This window comes from Pipistrellus kuhlii, unplaced genomic scaffold, assembly GCF_014108245.1.
Source record: "Pipistrellus kuhlii isolate mPipKuh1 unplaced genomic scaffold, mPipKuh1.p scaffold_m20_p_2, whole genome shotgun sequence".
Taxonomy (NCBI): Eukaryota; Metazoa; Chordata; class Mammalia; order Chiroptera; family Vespertilionidae; genus Pipistrellus; species Pipistrellus kuhlii.
Genome location: NW_023425515.1, coordinates 30192002 through 30213976, shown reverse-complemented (window position 1 = coordinate 30213976; position 21975 = coordinate 30192002). Strand labels below are relative to the sequence as shown.

Here is a 21975-nt window from a genome sequence, read left to right as displayed (position 1 = left end):
CTCAGAGTATTTACCTTATAAAATTTATAATTTGAATTCTTTCTCTGCACCTTAATATTACATAAATATTTTAAAAAGCTAAATATGCCGGATTGGGGTAGCTCAGTGGGCTTCAGTGTTGTCCTGTCTACCAAAGGTTGTGGGTTTGATTCTAAGTCAGGACACATACTTAGGCTGAAGTTTCAAGCCCTGGTCAGGGTGTGTTTGAGAGGCAACCAGCCAATATTTCTCTCAAATCGATAGTTTTCTCCCTCTCTCTACATAAATAAAAATAAAGAAAGCCAAAACCAGTTTGGCTCAGTGGATAGAGCATTGGCCTGTAGACTGAAGGGTCCCAGATTCGATTCCGGTCAAGGGCATGTACCTTGGTTGCAGCACCTTCCCAGTGGGGGGTATGCAGGAGGCAGCTGATCGATGTTTATCTCTCATCAGTGTGTCTAACTCTCTAATCCTCTCTGTGAAGAATCAAAAAAATATGAAAAAATAAAAATAAAAATAAATAAATGCATGCACACATACATACATATCCTTGGGTGAGGGTTTAAAACAAAACAAAACAAAACAAAACAAAACAAAACAAAACAAAAAAAAGAGCTAAATACTGCTCTTTCCAGTCTCACAAACCTGTATTTTTTTTTTCACAGATCTGGGAGCCATCCCTTTGAAATGCCTTGATCAAGGAAGATGGCACCCTCTCCCAGTTTCTATTAGGGCATAGAAGACTGACTTCAATGGGCAGCTGGCTCCAAGCTGCAAACCTCCCGCCCGTCACAAAGATCTGAAACATTTATGACATTTGTTTTTCCTTTGGATAAAGACAATTAGCAAGCACAGGTGGCCACCCCAATTACCAGGTGAATTTAGGGTAACTATGCCTGACAAATGGTGCTGTCAAGTCCTCTTACTTGGGCACTTATTATTTATCTTGTGCAAATGTCTGCAATTGGGTTGTACCTGTTCAACTATATAAAAGATTAAAATGTCTTTCTGTCTTTGTAATCTCTTTAGCAGATTGCCTGTGATGCACATAACATTCTGCCTTACTGCTTGTTCGATAATACAGTTGTTTTCTTTCCATTCTACCTTTGTGGAGAGGATTTCTAAGCTGGCAAAAAACTCTGTTTTCAACTATACTTCCTCTAAAAGAGACAATCTTATGGAGGTTGTTTTGCCACTTCAATTAGGTGCATTAACTAAACTGTAGAGGTATTACTTAGAGCAGGACACCATAGTTTAATGTAGGAATATTGGATCTGTTTTAAGATTATTCATTCCATGCATAGTATGTGTCTGAGAGAAGAACAATTTTTTAGGTTTGGAATTCAATTAATAGCCCTTTCCATCTCCAATTTTGCCCACCCATAGTATATGTTAGCATAGTCTTATGTAATTTTGTTACAAAACTAGAGGCCCGGTGCGTGAAAATTCATGCACTTGGGGAGGTCCCTCAGCCCACCCTGCACTCTCTCGCAGTCCAGAACCTCTCAGGGGATGTCCACCTGCCAGCTTAGGCCCTCTCCCTGCTCCCCAGGTGATCAAGTCTAAGCTGACAGTCAGACATTCCTCTGGCAACCTGAGAGCCCACAGTTGGACATCCTTAGCACTGTCCAGGAGGTGGGAGAGGCACCTGCCACTGTCATTGCACTTGCAGTGGTCAGCTAGGCTTGTGGCTAACACCAGCTCCACCTGTGGGAGTGCACTGACCACCAGGGGGCAGCTCCTGCATTGAGCATCTGTCCCCTGGTGCACAGTGTGTGCCATAGTAACTGATCCTTCCTAGTTGTTCCACCACTAGGATCAATTTGCATATTACCCTTTTATTATATAGGATATTTTGAAAGTTTTTTGTCCTCATTACTCCATAAAGCCAATAATATGATTTGTTCCCTTTTTATATTCATTCCTAGCTTGTGGGTATATTCAACTAAGATTCCAAATATTTATTTGAGGGTTAGAGAAATATTAGAAGTCACCTATAGAAGCTCTTCATTTTACGGAGGTTAAATGACAGAGTAAAATCTAATGTCTTCACTATGGCCCTTGATGAGGTATATCCTTCCATCTTTGACCTTATTTCCCACCCGCTTTTTCACCTTCCTCAAGCCTTGACGTTTTGTTATTCCTCCATTCCTGAGACCAACTCCTGCCCCAAAGTGTTTGCATTTCCATCCTCAAGCCTAGAAATGCTTTTCAAATATCCATTATTCATTTCCCTCAATTTCCCCCCTAATATAATTTCCATCAAAAGCCTCCTCAACAATGCACCCAAAATACGTATACAATACCACTCACAAACACACTCTGTCACCTTATTCTACCTTAGTTTTTTTCACATTGTATTTATCCTGATCCTAAAGTATACGTTCTTTGCAAATGAATAAGATTAACTATTGGGTGTGACTGTATCAACTTTCAAAGTTTGCTTTCATTCTGTATTTTCATTGGTTTGCACTTTTGTACATTTCTTCCTAACATAAATTCTTTCAAATAAACTCAAGAATAAAAAAGTTAATCTAAGAGACAATACAAGTCACAGCCTCATATTAAAATTAAGGATATGAAAGATAATCAATGCTCTCCACTGAAACTATTCAAATATTATTGGCTTCAAATAAATTCTAATGGATATTAGATACCAGGAAAGAGACTCAGTTCATTCTTTTTCCCTGATAATCTACCCAAGTAAGTGTCAGGCTTATTGTGAATAATAACTATCTTGAGGGTATATTAAAATACAGATATCTAGTCCCTATCACTATAGATCTCATTCAGCAAAACTAAAATTTTACATTTTTAGTAAGTTCCTAGGTGATGTTGATGTGGCTACTTTATGAACTATAAATTGAGAACCATTTTACAAATAAATCACCTATAATTTGCTATTTAGTATTTATGATCACTTTATTCACCCTAGGAGATGAGTCTCATGTGGAATTAATGCCTGGGTCTAAATTGTAAATAGATTCAATCAATGACAATATTTATAATGATTTAAGGATATATTCTTGATATTTGAAAAATGCACTTGTTTTATTACACAAAGAATATTAAAACAATAACTAAATGCTGAAATGAAGTAACTAGGCAAAACATATTCCATATTTGTTTCTAAATATCAATATACGTAAAAGCCTAAAATGCAAAGTGCCCCTCAGGAGTTTGCCGGAAAGACCAGGAGTTTGATCACTCCCTATAATATGTGCTGACCACCAGGGGGTGGCAGCCAGGAAAAGGAGGCCCCAGCTAGCAGCCAGAATGACCTGATCAGTCCTAATCCTGGGTTAGACCTAGGGACCCTACCTGTTCACAAATTTGTGCACCAGACCTCTAGTACTATAGATATTTTCTTATTAAATACTTTCAACCTTTTAATACAATTAGAAAATGTATACTCTTAAAATTTGTGTGAAGAAAAAAAATGAATCACCTTTTTATGTGGAATGCAGGTAAGCAAATATATTAGAAATGAAAGGTAGTAATCAGTGTCTTAATACAGGTCATTCATTTATTTTTTTAAAAACTGAGATATAACTGATACACAAAACTCGAGTTTGGACATATGTATATGTTTGTAATTCTATTTCTCCAATCAAGGTATTAAACATGTACATCATCTCCACATGTCCACCACCTCCAGATTGTTCATTAATTATATTTCCAGTCAGATACAACCCCTGATTCTTGCTTTATAATTCCTTCCTCAAAGAGATAATTGTGGGAAGAATAAAACTTAAAGAAATTTTAAGATATCATATTGTCCAACCACTTAATGTTCAACTTGAGAAAAAAAAGAGGTGGCTTTGAGTCTTAACACAAGCTATGTAAAAATTTAATTGTAATGTCTGAAGATGAACTACTGAAGTATTTCCTTTTTCAAAGTAGTATCAAACTAAGTGGAAAAAACAACTTTTCTCTTTAATTCCAATTACATGACCACTCCTCTATGAACATGTTATTGATTCCACTGTTGTATTGTTGTTGTTTTACCAATGAATACAAATTATATTATTATATATCAATCTCTAAATTAAAAATAAAGGCTGCCACACTATCTTCCATGAGTAATGGGACAGTAAACAACCTAAGCGACATTCATATTTTATACAGTTCATTGTATATGCTGCATTGCTCAGAGGGAGCAAATTAATGCTTGCCATTCCGTTTCATAAAGTTTCTGCTTCTAAGAACATTAGTGAAGAATATGAACTCTCAACACACTTGTATAAGTAATATGTGATTGGAAATACAATCCAATCACATATTACTTATACAAGAATTTAAATTTAATGCAAAAACAATTCACTGCAATCTAAAAACAGTGAAACCTAAGAAAACTTTACTCTGAATAATTCAGCCTTTTCCACAACTTAAAAAATGTGAGTTATCCCATAAATGATTCTCGCTCCTGCCTTGATACTTAAGTTGATGTTCAGTAAATAATAAAAAACACACACAAATTAATCTTTACTAAATTCTTGCTGAAATTCAAAATGATATAATTCATAATCTCAAAAATACCCTTGAATACATTTTCTTTACTTCTGCTTTCTTGTCTCATAAACTTCAGCTCTCCACCTCTCTTGATTTCCCCCAATTCTTCCCAAACATAATCAATGCAGATCTCCAATTACCCTTCTTCACATTGTACTTATCCTGATCCTAAACAGAAATATATTGTATTGTCATACCCTTCCCATTCTTTTTAGTTCCTTTCAGCATAATTCTCCACTATTTCCAATGTAAATCAGGCAAGATCCCAAGGCTTTCAAAGTACTTAGGTTCATCTAATAATCAGATCTAGGTAAAAATGCTACCCTAAATTATGACATTTTCACATAATAATTATGTTTAACTCAATCCAATTGAGAAGAAAGAAATATAAGAAAAGCTCTCTGCCTTCCTCCTACTTGCCTAAACATAGGACATACAGTTATAAAGGTGTTCTCCCTCCTCTCTTTACCAGAAAAGACAGAAGTTGATAACCTTAAACAACTCTAAGTACTTCATTAGATGTGTGTGTGTGTGTGTGTGTGTGTGTGTGTGTGTGTGTTAATAAATTTTTCTTTCTTCTTCTGATAATCTGTCAGTCTAATCTGGAGGATCCCAAGCAAATCTAAGAGAATAGAATAAAAGTGTTTCCTTTCCTACACTAGCTTTGAATACTCCTATGCTGTGTACAGTCACAATGTTTGTAGACTCTTTTTTTTTTTTTTTTTTTTTTTTTAAATATATATATTTTATTGATATTTTTACAGAGAGGAGGAAGGGAGAGAGATAGAGAGCTAGAAACGTCGATGAGAGAGAAACATTGACCAGCTGCCTCTTGCACACCCCCCACCAGGGATGTGCCCGCAACCAATGTACATGCCCTTGACCGGAATCGAACCTGGGACCTTTCAGTCCGCAGACCGACGCTCTACCACTGAGCCAAACCGGCTTTGGCTGTTTGTAGACTCTTGAAGTATGGTAGTGATCATCTCAGGTAGAAACTGCTGTTTGGATTCTGTGCTTATTTGTTTGCTAAAACAATAGAAAGTTATTTTGATTTTCTGAACTTATGTATGCTATCCCAATACAAACTAAGATGCATCTTAGTTTACATTGCCTTGTCTCATTGACGATGGTTTGAATATCCCATTGATTATGATCTCACTGTTCATTGAAGCACATTCTTCTGGGACTCAGGACAGATCAATTATCCTAAATTGTCTCAGTAGCTACAGATAACTGAGTTTTGGTTGACTCAGTGGTCCCAGAATCAGAAGAGCACAAATTACCCTAAATTGCCTCAGTAGCTACAGATAGTGCATTCCTGTTGAGCCAGTGATCCCAGAATCTGGACAGCACAATTATTCTAAATTGCCCAGGTTGTCCCAGATAATGTGTTTCTGTTGATTCGGTGATTCCTAGATACTTTTGATAACCAACTTGCTCAGTTTCACTTATGTAAAAATGCTTTTCTCAAAACAGGTTTCTCATTCCAGACCCAAAGATGTAATCGATACTTTTGTGATATTCTGCCAAGGTAAGCCAGATGTGTGACAAGTTGTTCGGGGCTGCGAGATTTGGAGCTTTATCCCCTCCTATGCTGCTGGCCTTTAGCATTATACACTAAACACTTATTTTTTTCCAGTCAGACAGCTCTTTATAAATTACTGATATTATAACCTAATCTTATCTATGTTTCCTCTTCCTTATTTCAATATTCTATATAGATTTTTTTTAAATTAGTTCCAATAAGTTAGAGTTTCTTGTGGTTGTGGAAAGCTAATGAGTTTATATCTAACAGAAATTCTAGAACTGAAATAATTACTGAGTTGGCTTTCTTAAACTCATTATCTTATTCAGTGAAAGTTAATGTAGCCTCACAATATTAATTGAACCAAAACAATTAAAAATATTTGAAGACATTATATATTTCAGTTGAAAGCAATCTGGTGATAAATTTTAAATATAAAAGTGACTATAATATTAATTTTTCTTCTAGGATTTATTATTGAATTAAATAATTTATGGCTGATGATTAATGCTGCTAATTATATCCACTTTCAGAATTACTTCAATAATTATTTATTATCTTCTGCCTCGGAGTAATTAATTGGTATAGATGCATCTTAGTTTACATTGCCTTGTCTCATAAAAAGAAGATCGTACGGTCTATTGAACATAAGAAACCATTATGTTTTGGACAGTAATGACTAATTTTCTTTTTTACTCTACAGGTTGACTGCTAGATATCTAACTCAAATTCTTAACTGCATCCATTGTTCAGTTAAGTTCCAATTGTAACAAAATTTCTGAAGGTTTTCATTACTTAATGTATCCTGAAAAAATTGCTTAGCACTCTGTATAGTCCAACTTAACATTGATTTACCACTCGGTTTTAAACTTTATATCTTCTTATATTTTCAAGATAATATTATACAGTCATTTAATGCAGCAATTTAAGTGACTCAGCCTCATGTTCTTATTTGTTTTCACACATTATTGTCCACATGAATTTATGTATCAAGACACAACCACCATTTTCACACTTTTTTTTGCAGTCATCTTATTTAATACATCTTCTGCTGCATAAATAACATTAAAAATCATGTAATAAGAACTGCTTGAATAAGGAAAAGAGAGCAGCTAGTTTTCAAGATAGCAATAATTTTATAGTTTTTTTTTCTTGAGATAAAAAGCTATCTAGTTTTATAAAATCTGCATGTCATTGTGAAAATACAGCATTTTATTATACCTATTTTAAAAAAAATGTAAAAGGCCATCTTCCCTTTTAATGCCAACGATCTTGTCCCTAGCACAATACTTTTTTACATAACCTTTATCATTTATTGTCATTATAAAGTCCAAAGCTAAAGATGTTTCTAGTAACTAAACTGCTGATTCAATTATAAATAAATACAGTCTTTAGATGCAAGTTATGCATCAAAATTAATTTTACTATATTAATTGTGAAAACAAGTGCTTAAAAAAGAGATCATATAGATATACTTTTTAAAAACTTGATCCTCACCATTTTATTTTTTATCACAACACTCCATTGTATGTAATACTCCATTGTTAAAGCACTAAACATTTTTATTCCAATTTATTGCTAATTTAGAAACTCATTGACAGAATACATTTATACAATTTCTTTGCATGTATTGATGAGTTGATTTAAAATATATTTCTGATTGGAATTGTTTGTCTAAAGGTAAAAATATCTATATGTCTCTAGCTATGTATTGCCTTACCTCTAGTCCTTTAGCATTCTAGAAGAATGTTGCATTTATTTAAAATGTCATCCATGTTTTTGCATGCACATTTTAATACAAGTTTACCACAATTTTGTGTAGAGGTATTATCTTGATTTTTTTTTTGTTATTGTTGTTATTTGGGGGAAATTGTGTTTGGTGTTTTGATAGTTTTAAGATGAGATTTCAAGGCTGAATAAAATTATGAGTTAATGCTGTATGAGAGTGCTTATTTAGTCTACCTTGCTTAGGTCTTAGTATTTCTCATTATGTTAATTTTTTGCATTCTATATCTTCTTCATAAGTTGTGATTGGACTTTTTTATTCAGTTAGCCATGTTATGTGCTATTCTATTTTATCTTATTAAAATTATATGTGTGTGTAAACATGGGTACATAGGCTTACATTTATAAAGGTTCCTAGAGAGGAAAGTAAAAAGGAAAGTCAAGAAGGAAAAGTTTTTTGTTTTTTTTTCTGCAGTTATAATCCCATAAGAAAACTTTTCTACTTATAACTGCTTTCTTTTGATCCATAGTGATGTTGATCATTATTCTAAGTTTACTCTGCTGGGTGTCCCCAAAGGAGAACTCATCAATATTCAAATCTAAAACTTTTCCCACACCTTTTTTCTTAGCCAAGTGAGCAGTAAGCATTTTCCTGCATAACTTCACAACATTTTTTTTTATCCTGTAACTCTAAAGATCCCTCACCTTAAACAATTTTGAACTTGGATCAAAACTAAAATCTTTAGTTTAGACTGCTTTAATGTTTACTCTTTTGATATGTCTGCTTTTTTCGACCCTCTCATTACCAGAATTGAAAAATCATTACTTCAGTACATTTCCAAGTCACTTTTGGAATAATATACTTTTAACTGAAACCTGCACTGAAACTTTAACCTTTTTTTCTGACATGTTATAATAAAGGGGGAAAAAAAAACTTTTGGCTTTAAATTTTGGAAAAGTCTTGGCTTTAAAGAATGTTCAATTTTATTTAAAATGATATAAGAGATTGTGATTCAGAAACATATGCACCCTGTTTCAAGGTATGTTAAGTCTGTAGAGATAAGCAGTTGATAAACAGGCCATGCAGGTTAAACATAAATAAAAAAAATATGTACGCACCAAAAGATACTAAAATTTAAAGAAGTATTAAAGATATATAGGCACTTGTGCACTACACAGTCAAGTAGTAGGGATATATTTATCCCTAACTGGTTTGGCTCAGTGGATAGAGTGTTGGCCTACAAAATGAAAGGTCCCAGATTTCATTCCAGTCAAGGGCATGTATTGGTTGCGGGAACATCCCTAGTAAGAGAGGTGTGCAGGAAGTGGCTGATGGATGTTTCTCTCTCATTAATGTTCAAACTCTGTCCCTCTCCCTTCCTCTCTGTAAAAAATCAATAAGATATTATATATATTATATATACATACACTAAGGCCTAGTTTTGCTAGCCATTGCTGATAAAATTCTGGCTCTAGATGTCTTCTCCTAAGAGACACAAATAAAACCTATGGCTGTTCAGCAGGTTAGTTGGCAAACTACTGCTATTGGCCAGGCATGCTTGTCCCCATGTGGTCCACACAGCCAAATGTGTGACATTGGGCCAGCATATTTACCTCTCTATGAGTCCCTTCCCAAAATTATAACTTTGGACCTCATAACTACATAATCATTGGGGGAAATAATGTGGCAATTGGATAGAATATATAAACATTGCACACGTCAGCATTCAGGTATTATAGTCTTTCCAACCTGCCTGAACCTTATCCTAAGTACACTAACCTCTCCCACATCTCTCCTTGCTTCTCCCTATGTGTTTTAAGTTGATTTAATAAACCATGTGATTGAACAATTTAATTTTGTTTGTGAGGTCCTCTGTTTTATGACATCTGGGATAATTTGCCTAGTGGTGTAATTGGAGTCTATCTTTGCATCAAGGTAATTTTCCCTATTTCATTTCAATTATTGAGCATACCCTAAAATTAGCAGAAACAATATATTTTGAGTTTTCAATTAAAAATAAATTGATTACCATATGTATTGGGAATTCATTTGTGACCCCAAATACCTACTGCTTATAGAGATCAGAGGGAAAATTGCAAAATGGCTATAGCTTATAAAGAACTTGACAAAGAAATAATAAAGATTGTATCAGATTTTCATGAATTAATTTTGTTCCTTTCTTCTATTCTTGAGATAAGCACTTATTTGAATCTTAAATGGTGAATAAACAGATTCATCAATGGGAGTATTCATGAAACTATCTGAGGATATTTTTCTTCAGATTGTTGTAGTTAATAAGGATAATGCCAACCAATGATGTATTTGAAAGAAAAATAATAATTAATGTCTAATAGATTAGCCTCCCATATTAAAAATAACAAGCAACGCTACTGCTACTACTCTGCTAGGCTGAATTGCTCTTTAATGAATCGCTATCCAAAAATTAAAGTTTTATCTTTCCAGCTTTATCATAGGACATACACTAAATACCCATAATAATGAAAGTGCAATATACTAGTTAGACTGATGACCAAATGATCATTCAGACCTTCCAGACAAAGCTCCGGCTGTGAAGGCTGAGCTCCTTGCAGAATTTCATGCATTGGGCCTCTAGTGCCCTCATAATAGCCCAATTATTAAAAATTGTCCAATATCCATTTACTCATTAAATGTTTTGCTTATTTAGAACACTGTAAATTCCAACATAAAATTCCATGAATTACACACACACACACACACACCACACACACACACACACACACACACACACACACACACACGAGTATCCTTTGTGTTATCCTTAGCATGAAAAGGGGGTAAAAATGACTAATGACTAGCAAAGTGTGTTCTAAGACTTGTTCAGACATCAACTTAAAGCAAAAGTTGAATCTGGTTTAAATCCAAGTAAATGTTGAATTCAGATAATGAAATGCATTTTACTGGTATCAGGACTCAGCTGTTAGGCAGCCTTTGGCATTTAGAAGAAGTTATCACAAACCACTATTTACCGTATGTATCCTGGCTTCTAGAAACTGGCCATTATTTGACTGCCATCTTTCCTGCCCGTGGGGTTTGCAGATCAAACTCTGGCTGCTTGCCCACAATCTTCTCAGAGCCTCTGAGCTGTCAGTCTCCCAGTGGCCCTGACAACTTACTCTCTTACTCTTGAACAAAAACACTAACCAATTAGCGATTTTGCATAGCTGTTTTAAAAATAACACAGTGACAAAGAAAATGTAATCACGTTTGTTTATAATATTTGGGCATCTTAGCTTGTTACAGCTTTTCAAATGGATAAAACCGTTTGCCACACAAATCCCTTTTTCTGATCAAATGAAACTGCTTTCCCTAAATTATTCCCTGGTCCTGACCATTTCTCCTTCTGGTTTGCTTTATTGAGCTTCTACCTTCTACATTTTTTCTGACATATTGGAGATTCCCTAATTCCCTGTCAAAGTTTGTGTTACATTTGACTTCAAATGTCCCCTTAAGAAATATAATCCATCCCCAGTCCTTTAATTTGAGTATAGATGGAGTTGACTCAAAATTTAACCTCTATTGCATACGTTTATTTGTGACTTTACTTGAGTGTCAATCTCTTTCAATAGACTGGAAGCTCCATGAAGCAGGGATATTATATATTTTTTCCAATAATATGTATGCCTGACATGAAAAGGTGCTTCATAAATATTTGTTGATTAACCAGTAAATGAGTTCAGCAAAAGACTTTCTGCTGAAAGTTTCCTGAATTTCTTTTGTAGTACTTGGTTCCACATGAAGTTCTGGATATATAGGGTTTCTCTGTGTTTTTGTTTGTTTGTTTTATTTTGTTTTGTTTGCTCCCTCCCCCACCCCCCATCACACTAAGGACCTTTGAAATAAAACTTAGTAGATGATTTTTAAAGATACCTAATTGAAAAAGTATATTATCATCATAATCAAGCATATTCATGGCAGCGAATGGAAAGTACAGTTGAGCTTAAGATGAAATGTAGCTGACTCCAATCTCTCTCCTTTGTACCCTAGACCCACCTGCCAGAGATAAGCATCTCTCCCTTTAATGAATCTAGTACTTACTTTCAGAGCACTGTTTCTAGATTTATGAAATGTTTTGATAATATAAATTGATTCTGGATATAAGAAAATGAGAGCATAACTTATGCAACTCTTCTCTATATCTTTCCAAAGCTTAACACTTATACAATTATGTTTAATTTTTTAGTCAGTCATTTTTCTACTTTATAATAAAATCTGGGCATTCACGTTTCAGCACTATCCATAGAATTTTCCCTTTGAAAGATGAGTTTTACTTTTAAAATTTTGCAATTTATCATTTTACTCTTGTATCTTTAATTTTCCTCAAAAAGGGCACGTAAACAAATTAATAATCTGATTAAGTCATGGTATTCCTTCTGCAAATTTACACATTAAAATATGCCTAAAAACAAGAAGAAGAATTGCTCCCAAAATAAATTGGTTAAAATATATTCAATGTCTCATGCATATTTACTTCATTTTTTTTTCCTATGGAAAATGTTTAACTATGTAAATTAATGAATTTACAAGTCATCTTAAATGATTTAATCATGTGTCAGGGCAGGGAGGTTGAAATTAACAAAAAAAGGTAAAACTTCTATCTTGATCAAATAAAGCTAAATTTCACTTTGGTTTGTTATATTTTTATATTAATACATTATACTCCAAATTATTAATTATTAAGAAGTCGTACTTGAATGTAAATTTAACATAGACATAGGATTTTTCATGGGCAAAAATAGTAAATAATATTTAGGTGACATTAACTCAACCTATAAACTTATTGAGGTAAAATACTCAAAATAACAGTTACAAATAATTTTAGAAGTATAGATTATATTTATAAATAAATGGAGTTTATATACTTTATAAGAAGTAGATACTTAGCTCAGTTCACATGTTCTCTTTCTCTCTCCCTTTCTCTCTTTTTATTTCTATAAAGTAACAGAATGGAAAAGCAAATTCTTAATGACTTTTAAAAACTTTTCCAATAATACCTCCACAACTATAAAATTTAGGGTTCAAAAATATTCTGCATTTAAAATTAACCTACTTAAGTTGATATTCAAATATACAGTCCATAAAAAAATGTAGAATTTATGTGGAAAAATATCTCCATGTGTGTCAAAATTATTTAAGAAAATAAAATATTAGACATATGCATTTTAAAAGAAGAAATCTAATGTAAACTAGATGGAAAACTAAGTTTTGATTGACAAAAATATACAAGTATACTGAAAATATCTATAAACAACATCTGAGAAAACAAATAAAGTTTGAGTTTAATTTAAGAACAAATGTATTAAGTTTGTAAAAATATTCAATAATTTATTACCTCAATTTGCCCTATTCCTTTTGTTGGTTTGTTTGTTTGTTTGACACAGTGGATAGAGTATTGGCTTTTATTTTTATAATTAATTAATTAATTTTATTGATTATGGTCTCACATAATTGTCCTTATCCCCCCATTTCTTTTAATGTTTTACTATTCATTCTCTTATATAATTACTTGCTACCAAATATAAAGTCTCTATTGATAGTTATTTACTAAAGTAGGAACAACAACAACAAAAAACAGAAGCACATTTTATAAGTTTTATAAATATAATACTAGGTCACTGGGAACATGATGAAATCTTTTATATTAAAATACATAAGCCAAGGCCATCCTTTCACCATATTGCAGTCTCTAAGGTTATTCAAATACTATAATAGTCCTATTCATTCTGGAATATACTGCAAGTTTTTAATTTTCTTAATCGTTTGAAATCTATTAGAATAGGTTTCAAGTAGCATATTGATTCTTTATTATTTCAAACTAAAGGCCTGATGCATGGATTCATGCACCAGTGGGTAGGGTCCCTCAGCCTGGCCTGTGCCTTCTCATAATCTGGGGCCCCTCCAGGGATGTCAGACTGGTGGTTTGGGCAAGGCCAGGTACTCCACCAGTGTATGAATCTTTCCGTCTGTCCAATGTTTCCATACTTGTGCATTGAGTGTTTGCCCCCTGGTGGTCAGTGTGCATCATAGGTACCAGTTGAATGGTCGAATGGTTGAAAGGTCTAATGGTCGCTTAGGCTTTTATAGATATGTCAAAGAAAGTGGTGACCCTGTAGCAGTAAAAATACTATCCTGGTTGTGAGATTTCAAATCTTTTTTAAAAATATATTTTATTGATTTCAGAGAGAAAGGGCATCAGAGAAAGAGCGGGGCGGGGGGAGAAGAAACATCAATGAATGAGAGATAATCATTGATCATTTATTGGCTGACTCCTGCATGCCTTACACTGGGGATGGAGCCCGCAACCCCCAGCATGTGCCCTTGACCAGAATCAAACCCAGGGCCCTACTGAGCCAAACCAGCTACGGTTCAAATCTTTGTTAGTTTTTATCTCTCTAATGATTTTATGTTTGTACAATGTTGAGGGAAAAAAGTCATACATTAGATATTATTAAAATAATATTCAATAATCCAATCACTCTGATGTAAATGAAAATTCTTGGCAATCCACTGCCAAAGCACCATGTTATGACAACTTCCCCATACACCTCTTTTAGATTCCCATTATGATACTAAAAGTAGGACTGGCAGACAACTGATTACTAGGTTCCAAAGATAAAACCAATGGAACAATCATGAAATTAATCGGAGGCTTCACTAGGATTTATTGGCAGAAAATAAGGTAAACAATATTGCTCAATTTTATGCATTGGAGGTTAAAAATAAACTCTATAACTCCCATAAACCATGCTTCACTTGCATGCCTCTTGACTACTGCCTTCTAAAGAAAATAGGGTGCTTTTCTCACTTTCTCCTTCTACTATGTATCTCTTCCTCTATATTTATTTAGAGAAGATAATTTCTAGAAAATAAGTACATTAAATGAAGGGAGAATCATGGTGCTTTATGGAAATATATTTTACAAGGCACATACATAGAAAATATAAGAAAGCCTCATGGAAGCATTATATATTGAAGTTTTTAATTTAGAGGCCCATATATAAAACACAAAGAGTGTTTTTCTTGGTATTATTTTATGTAAAAGCCAAGTAAATAAAATGTAAAAAAATATTATTTTTCAAAATAAATTGAACTATACTATATGAATCTTGATACTAAGAATATGGATATGGACTCGGATTTAATGTAGAAATTAGAAAAAAATATATAGAATTAGTTTCCATCTTTTGGTGCCTGACCTTCAATACTAATATGTAAACTTGGTGATAGTAGGCAACTGGTGTCTGCCCTATTTATTAATATTCCTCAGCACATACTATGTTTGCAGCACTTATAATACCTTCTGGCCCTTCGCAAGTATTTACTAAAAAAATACATGTCAATAAATAAAGAAATGTGCAAATAATTTGTAGCATCAGTAACAACCTATAAGGTAATATACCCCAAATACTCAGGTTTAAAATCACTAAAATATTAAAATAATGTTAATTAGAGTATAGTACTTTTGTCAGAAGATTATTGGCAGATTCAATGGGACAAAGATCACAAGTGTTTTAGTATAAAATCTGGTAGACTAGCATGTAGAATGTGCTCCATGAAGGTTTATTATATCAGTTATTTTTCCAAGAAACTGTGTGTAAAGAAATTACTAAAACATGAGGACTGAAAAATGTTAATGTATGCAAAACAAATTAGAAAGAAAATATTAGCACATTTAATTATGTGTAAGAAATTATCATGATGAAAGTCCACAGTTTTTAAGTAACATTAATAATTTATGGCAAGGATCCATATTTGCAAATCTTTATGTTATGTAAAACTTCATCTCAGTAACTTAACATTGGCATTCTTACTGGTGATGAGGAGAATTAGAGTATTGTTATATATCATACTCAAAATAAGCTCAATAAAGTATGCATGGTCCCCATCTTTTTTTTTTTTCAATTAAAAATTATGTATGTCCTTCAGCATCACCAAATAATTATTTATTAAATTAAATGATAAAAGGATCTTATAACAATAACTTGTTACAGAAATAACACTATAACTCAAAGCACAGGAAACAATTACACAAAACACTGATCTCTAAATGGATTTTATTTTTAAAAGGTGCTTAAACTTGCATTTTTAATCTTGAAGATTACTACTTTATATTGCTAATTCAGACATGTTGTACAAGCTTAAAATGAATCAAAATGTGTGTAGCTATATATTCATGAGTTACAGTAAATTTAAGCCTCAAAGAAGAAAGTTGGATTTAGGTGATTGTGCAGATTGCAATCTTAAGTAATAACTTTTTTGAATATCCATTTTCTAGTGCAAGTCACCTAATTTGCCCAGTGGAATTATAAAAGGCACAATAAAATTAAAATATTTTCCTGGAAACAGATTTTATTCAAATATAAATTTAAGTGATTAATTGCTATTCTCAGTAAATATGATGTTCCCAGAAATGTGTGTTGTCAGAGTAATTTATCCCACCACATGGATAGTAGTGAAATGCTGATGGCCCTTGATATATGAGGCCATTTCTACATAGTTGAGATGTAGCTTGGAAACAAATTCCATCTAGAAGTATAAACTTAGATTTCCTCAGCCTTTTACAGAAGCAGGGTCTAAGAGTTGTGTATTACATATTTCTTTAACGCACTATTACCTAACGTTCTTGTTTCTATATTAAAGTTTCATGCCACCTATTAAGTATCTAAATCTAGTTACTATCTTACATATAACCACTAACATATTATATTACTCAGTCAACATATACACTTTTTGACTCTGCAATACTTTGACTTCGCTGTGCTGTTTCATGGAGGATGGCTTAGGGTCTCATGTCTTTTCAAGAGATCTTCTTTGGTAAATTGTGGCCCATGAAATGTATGGAAATACAGATGAAATGGCAGTTACTTACTAATTAAGAGGTAGTTTTCATGATCAAATTACTAGATTCTGTAAGCAGAGTTCTATGGGGGCAAATTTAGAGAAAATTTAATTTTATTCCCGGAAGAGATGGGAGGTCTAAATACCAATCCAGAATCTCACAACCAGTTTCTGGCAGAAGTGATGAGGATCAGAGCATGGGCATCTGCTCCAGAGCCAATGCTTATTGTTTCCACTACAATGTGTTACTTCCAGCATCGCTAGAAAATGGCTCACAGATACCTATTTGAGGAATTGTGATGGTATGTAATCCAGACTGGATCCAGAAATAAATTAAAATGGTTTGAGAATATATAAATAATTAAATGCATGACCATGCAGAACATATAATTAAATGCATGGCCATCAAGGATGAGGGAGCCTGTACTTAGCAAAACAATTGGCTCTTCTGTTACTGCTAAATGACACTTTACAAGTATTTGTTGAAGTTAAGAATTAATGAATTCATAGTATAGCATTCAATTCTGTTTCAGTTCTAATATTGAATGAGTTTTGGATTTCTGGAAAACTAAGTCTTTGTGGCAGCTGATTTTTTTCTTTTTTTAGTATGTCGATGTCTTGAGTTCTTTAAAGTTTACTCTTTACCAAATTTTGTAAATGGTCAAACAAAATTATATATTCCTCATCATTAGTTATTTGAGTAGACATTTATTATTCTTTTGTAAAAAAAAAAAATCATATATTTCCTATCCTTTTATTTAACAAACACTAAGGACCGAATTCTTAAAGAAAGTCCATTGACCAAAGAAATATATTTTAAAATATAAACCTTATATTGTCTCATCAATATAATGTTCCTTTACTAATGAGGCATCTATATTAATTTCAAAAGGTTTAATGTTGTTGTTTTTTATTTCTTGGCATATCTACATGGTACCCACTTGGAGGTTAAATGTGTGTTCACACGTTGGTCTGACCTGACATTTTGTGGCAACAAAATGAAAGCATCTTCTGGTCTTCTATAAAAACAAATAGTTCATCTATCTCAAAGGGGCAATTCATTAGGATGCCTCTACTGCACATCTTCAAAAGAAAGACTGAGACTGTAAAAGACCGAGCATAGGTCAGGCAGGTGGGAGAGAGATGAGGAACACACAGAAAAAAGGGAGTGAGAACAAGACAAGCATATTAACAAACTAAGAAACAAACAAAGGCAAAGGAAACCTCACAGAAACCAGCTGAGGAGACTAACTCGTTTACACCAGACCACTTTTCATCTTTTTCCATTGAGTGTCAAGAGGACACCACACATATGAGTACAAACATAACTAAACTAAAATTAAAGCTCAAACCAGAAAATAGCACATAAGGTGAGTTTATATGAACCTGAGTTCATTCATTTGTTAATTTCAAAAAATGAGGAAGGATTTACAAGCTTCAGGCTCTTGATGAGGTGCTATGAATATAAATATGATGTTGTCTTTCTCTCAAAGAATTTATAGACAAACTAGAGGCCAGGCACACAAAATTCGTGCACAGGTGGGGGTCCCTAGGCCTGGCAGGCAATCAGGACCCAAAGGTCCCAGTGGGGTTGGGAGAGTAGGTGATGGTGGCAGACACGGATGCAGAAGGAACAGAAACCAGACACCAACTCTGCACTTGGCACCCTGCCACCCCACAGTTCCCTGCCTCCCTCACCCTCCTTCCCTGGGTGTCATGCCACCAACAGGGGCCTGTTGGCTGGGGGAGGGCTGGGGAAGGGGCCAGAGGAGGTTTCAATTCCCAGTTTGGAACATGCAGGAGGTAGCCAATCAATGAAACTCTGTCATCATTGTTGTTTCTATCTCTATTTCCCTCCCTGAAATCAATCAAATGTATATTTTTAAAATGCAAGGTTTTTAGAGGAAGAAAGGTAGGACAAGGGAGTTATTGACAGGGGAGCATTTGAGATCTTGCTCACATTTTAGATAGGATAAGGTAAGATGGTCCCCAGGTGGTGACAGGTGAGGAGTGGCAGTGGGTGGAGCAGGGCACTGGGGAGTGTGGAGCAGGCTGTGATGACTGGGAATGTCTGACAGTAACACCGAGCATGTGTTAGGCTATCACTGGGATCATTCATCCCCAAGAGGTTTTGATTCCAGAAGGGAGGAGAAACATGGAGATCAGCAGGCCTTTCTTAGCCTAAAAGATGATGCTAGTATCAGGAGTAGGCTGCCCTGCTTCACTTCCCTATAAATGTAAGTATGCAATGTAACCTCTAATGGGCATCACACAGCCAAATTAATGCCCAGCCAGCACTGGTGGCTGTGTCCTGCCACTCTCTGGCTGTGCTGCAGCGCTATTGGCTGGTGGGGGCAAAGCCACACCCCCAAGTGCAGGTAGTATGTGAAGGGGCGGGCAGAAAGCCAGAAGCTGGAAGCCAGAGCTGAGGCAGCTGGGCAGCTCTACATCTGGATGGGGAGTATATCTCTACAAGCATGTTGGTCTGATCAGCTTTGGAGTTGGAGGGGCTGTGCTTCCTACATGTCACCAGTGAGTCCCTGTGAGCTTGCAGCGCCAGCTGGGCCAAGAGAGGCTTGAGGGGGCCTTTCCCTCCTGAAGACGTTCTTCCCAGGGTGGTAGCTTTTTTTTTTTCTTTTTCCCCAATTTTTTTTTTAAGTGGAAAGCAAGCTCTGGGCTTAGGGTTCCTGGGATCCCTGGGCCATAACCTGTACCTCCATGCCTTTCTGTGTTTCTCTCCTCTCCTTGCTCTGAGCCTCTGGGCCCTGGTGGTGCACATCATAATGACTGGTCTGCTGGTCATCTTGGTCATTCCATCATTATGGTTGCTGGGCTTTTATCATACAGGATAGAGTAAACCAACCATTTATATCACAAAGTGGTAAGTCCCATCAAAGAGGAACAGACAGGATTCTGAAGGAGCCCAGTTATTCAGAGCTGGAGAATGAGGGGGATAAGCATATTATAAAAGGTTTCTCAGATGGTCTAATTGGATACTATAGAAGTGGCCATTAGCCTGTATAAGCTCAAGTGATGGTGAGAACTGTATGTTGGAAAGGAACTAAAGAGAGAGAAATAGGATGCTATTTTTGAGGACTATAAGTACCAAGCATGGTATGGCTGGATCAAATAATATAGACTTGCCTGTATAATTATAAACTATTATAATATAGATGAAGATTTAGGTAAGCAGGACTCAACTAAAAAAGACTTTGTTTACTAACCTAAGGCATCTGAGTCATTCCAGTAAGCAGTGGGGAACCACTCCAAGATTGAAAGCAGATCATTTGCAATGATCACTCACTCCAAGACAGTTTTCCACAAAGAATTGATGGACACAAGACAGGAGGCAGGAAGAAATATTGATGTGCTTGACTAAAGGAATAAGCTCATTTTTATGAGGTAAGCATGATTTGCTTTCTTAAAAAATAATCATCTGTCACATTAAATTAATTTTGTCAATTTTTATGGCTTTATAGTTTTGTTGTATTTAATATGTAAATTACATTGTTTTATGCTTCCCAACTGGTTTTCACTCAGTGCTTTACACACACACACACACACACACACACCTGTAGGTTAAAAATTAATACCTGAAAATTTCACATGTATTAAAAAGATACAATACAAGTCAGAAGAAGACAAGTATCACATGACCTCACTCATATGTGGAATCTAAGGAACAAAATATGTCCCAAAGCATTGAAGCATGAAATAGTCTATCAAATCCTCTGAGGGGAGGCAAGGATGGTGGTTGGGTGGGTGGGAAGAGATCAGCCAAAAAACTTGTATGCATATACGCATAACCCATGGACACAGACAATAGTATAGTGAAGGCCTGGGTGTGGGAGGGCTATAAGAGGTCAATGGGGAGGGAGGAGAAGGGTACATATGTACCCTTTCAACAATAAAGATTAAAAAATAAAAAAAATATTTTCTATTAACATTAATTCAAATAAATGTAGCAGTATGATTACACATGTTCAGAAATCATAGAGTACATATTATGTACATTTAAATAAGAAAGAGAAGTCATTCTATGAGAAGCATATTTGAATTAGGTTTTATAATATCTGCCACTAAACAAACTACATTATCAAATTATATATCTTAAATACTCATAATTTTCTATTGGACCTTTATACTTAGAATGCCATAAACTATACCAATAAATAGCTAAAATAGCTATGCCCAAAAAAGTGTTACACACAATGTATTTTTACTCCAAGTCAAACTAGTTCAATCTCAGAATGAGATATGTATGAGATATAGTTCTTTACTTACGTATTGGTAAACGTACATATTCTATTTTTATATGTAAATCTTCTGTAAAATTGATCGCTTTATTATGATAATTTCAAAAAAAATAACTAGCATAGTGAGGAAATATTTTTAAGAAAAGAAACCAAAAATGCATCTGATTAGGACAGGATTCATTGGTCCACAATTTAAAGCAAAACTTGTCATCATTTTCATAGAATATGTATGACAGAAAATTTTAATACTAGTACACAGAGGTAGCTACTTAGAGCAATGGAGTATTTCTGACATTTTAGGTTTCAAGTAACTCCCTAGTGTTGAGACATCAGTAACTTTTACATATATGTTTCCATTTAGAACTCACCAAATTCCATGATTACTTTTCCTTCTTTGTAGGAATTTACAAATGTATATGAACACTTCATAGTTTAAGGAGTTAAGCCAGGCAGGACTGCAAGTCAGAAGTAGATCAAATACAATACAACCGCTGAACTGGACTAAATATACAACTGAAGTTTCTCCAGAAAGTAGAGGCCACTCCTTAATAACAGAGTGATATGAAAATGACGCTGGATGGCAAGGCACTATATTTTTCTTTTTTCTTTTTTTTTAATTCAAGGCAGATCTCAAATGCAGTCAATAAATGTAATCATGGGCCTGGATATCTGGCTCCTCTGGTGCATGACAAGAGTTGCTTTGGGATTTAGTACAAGAAAAAAATCTATTTAGTGGTGCTTGCTTCATTCAACCTGGTCTAATAACTTCAGGTCCCAGTAGAAATTCTTACTGCAGAAGTATTATCCAGAAGAAAAGAAAGTAATAAAAGGTTAGTAATGCATCTATCAATAAAAAAAGATATATCATTTACACATTGTCTTTTTTTAATGTACTAAACATCACTTATCAAATGTTGTATTTTTTAATCAAGATTACAATACCAAAGATATGTGAATCTATTAACAGAGTTAGAATCAGACCCTGAAATACTTCTTAAAGTTCTTCAAATGGTATTATGAGGTATAACTTGGTATGTAGAAGGCATTGCTTCAACCCAATACTTTAAAATAATTTAGTTTATTATAAATATTAATTT

The 21975-nt window shown here is 34.3% G+C and overlaps 1 protein-coding gene across 3 annotated transcripts in view; it reads right to left on the bottom strand.

The window, feature by feature from the left end:
* NAALADL2 (N-acetylated alpha-linked acidic dipeptidase like 2) overlaps positions 1-21975 on the bottom strand; it is a 1040385-nt gene that overhangs the window by 327342 nt on the left and 691068 nt on the right. The window lies entirely within an intron of this gene.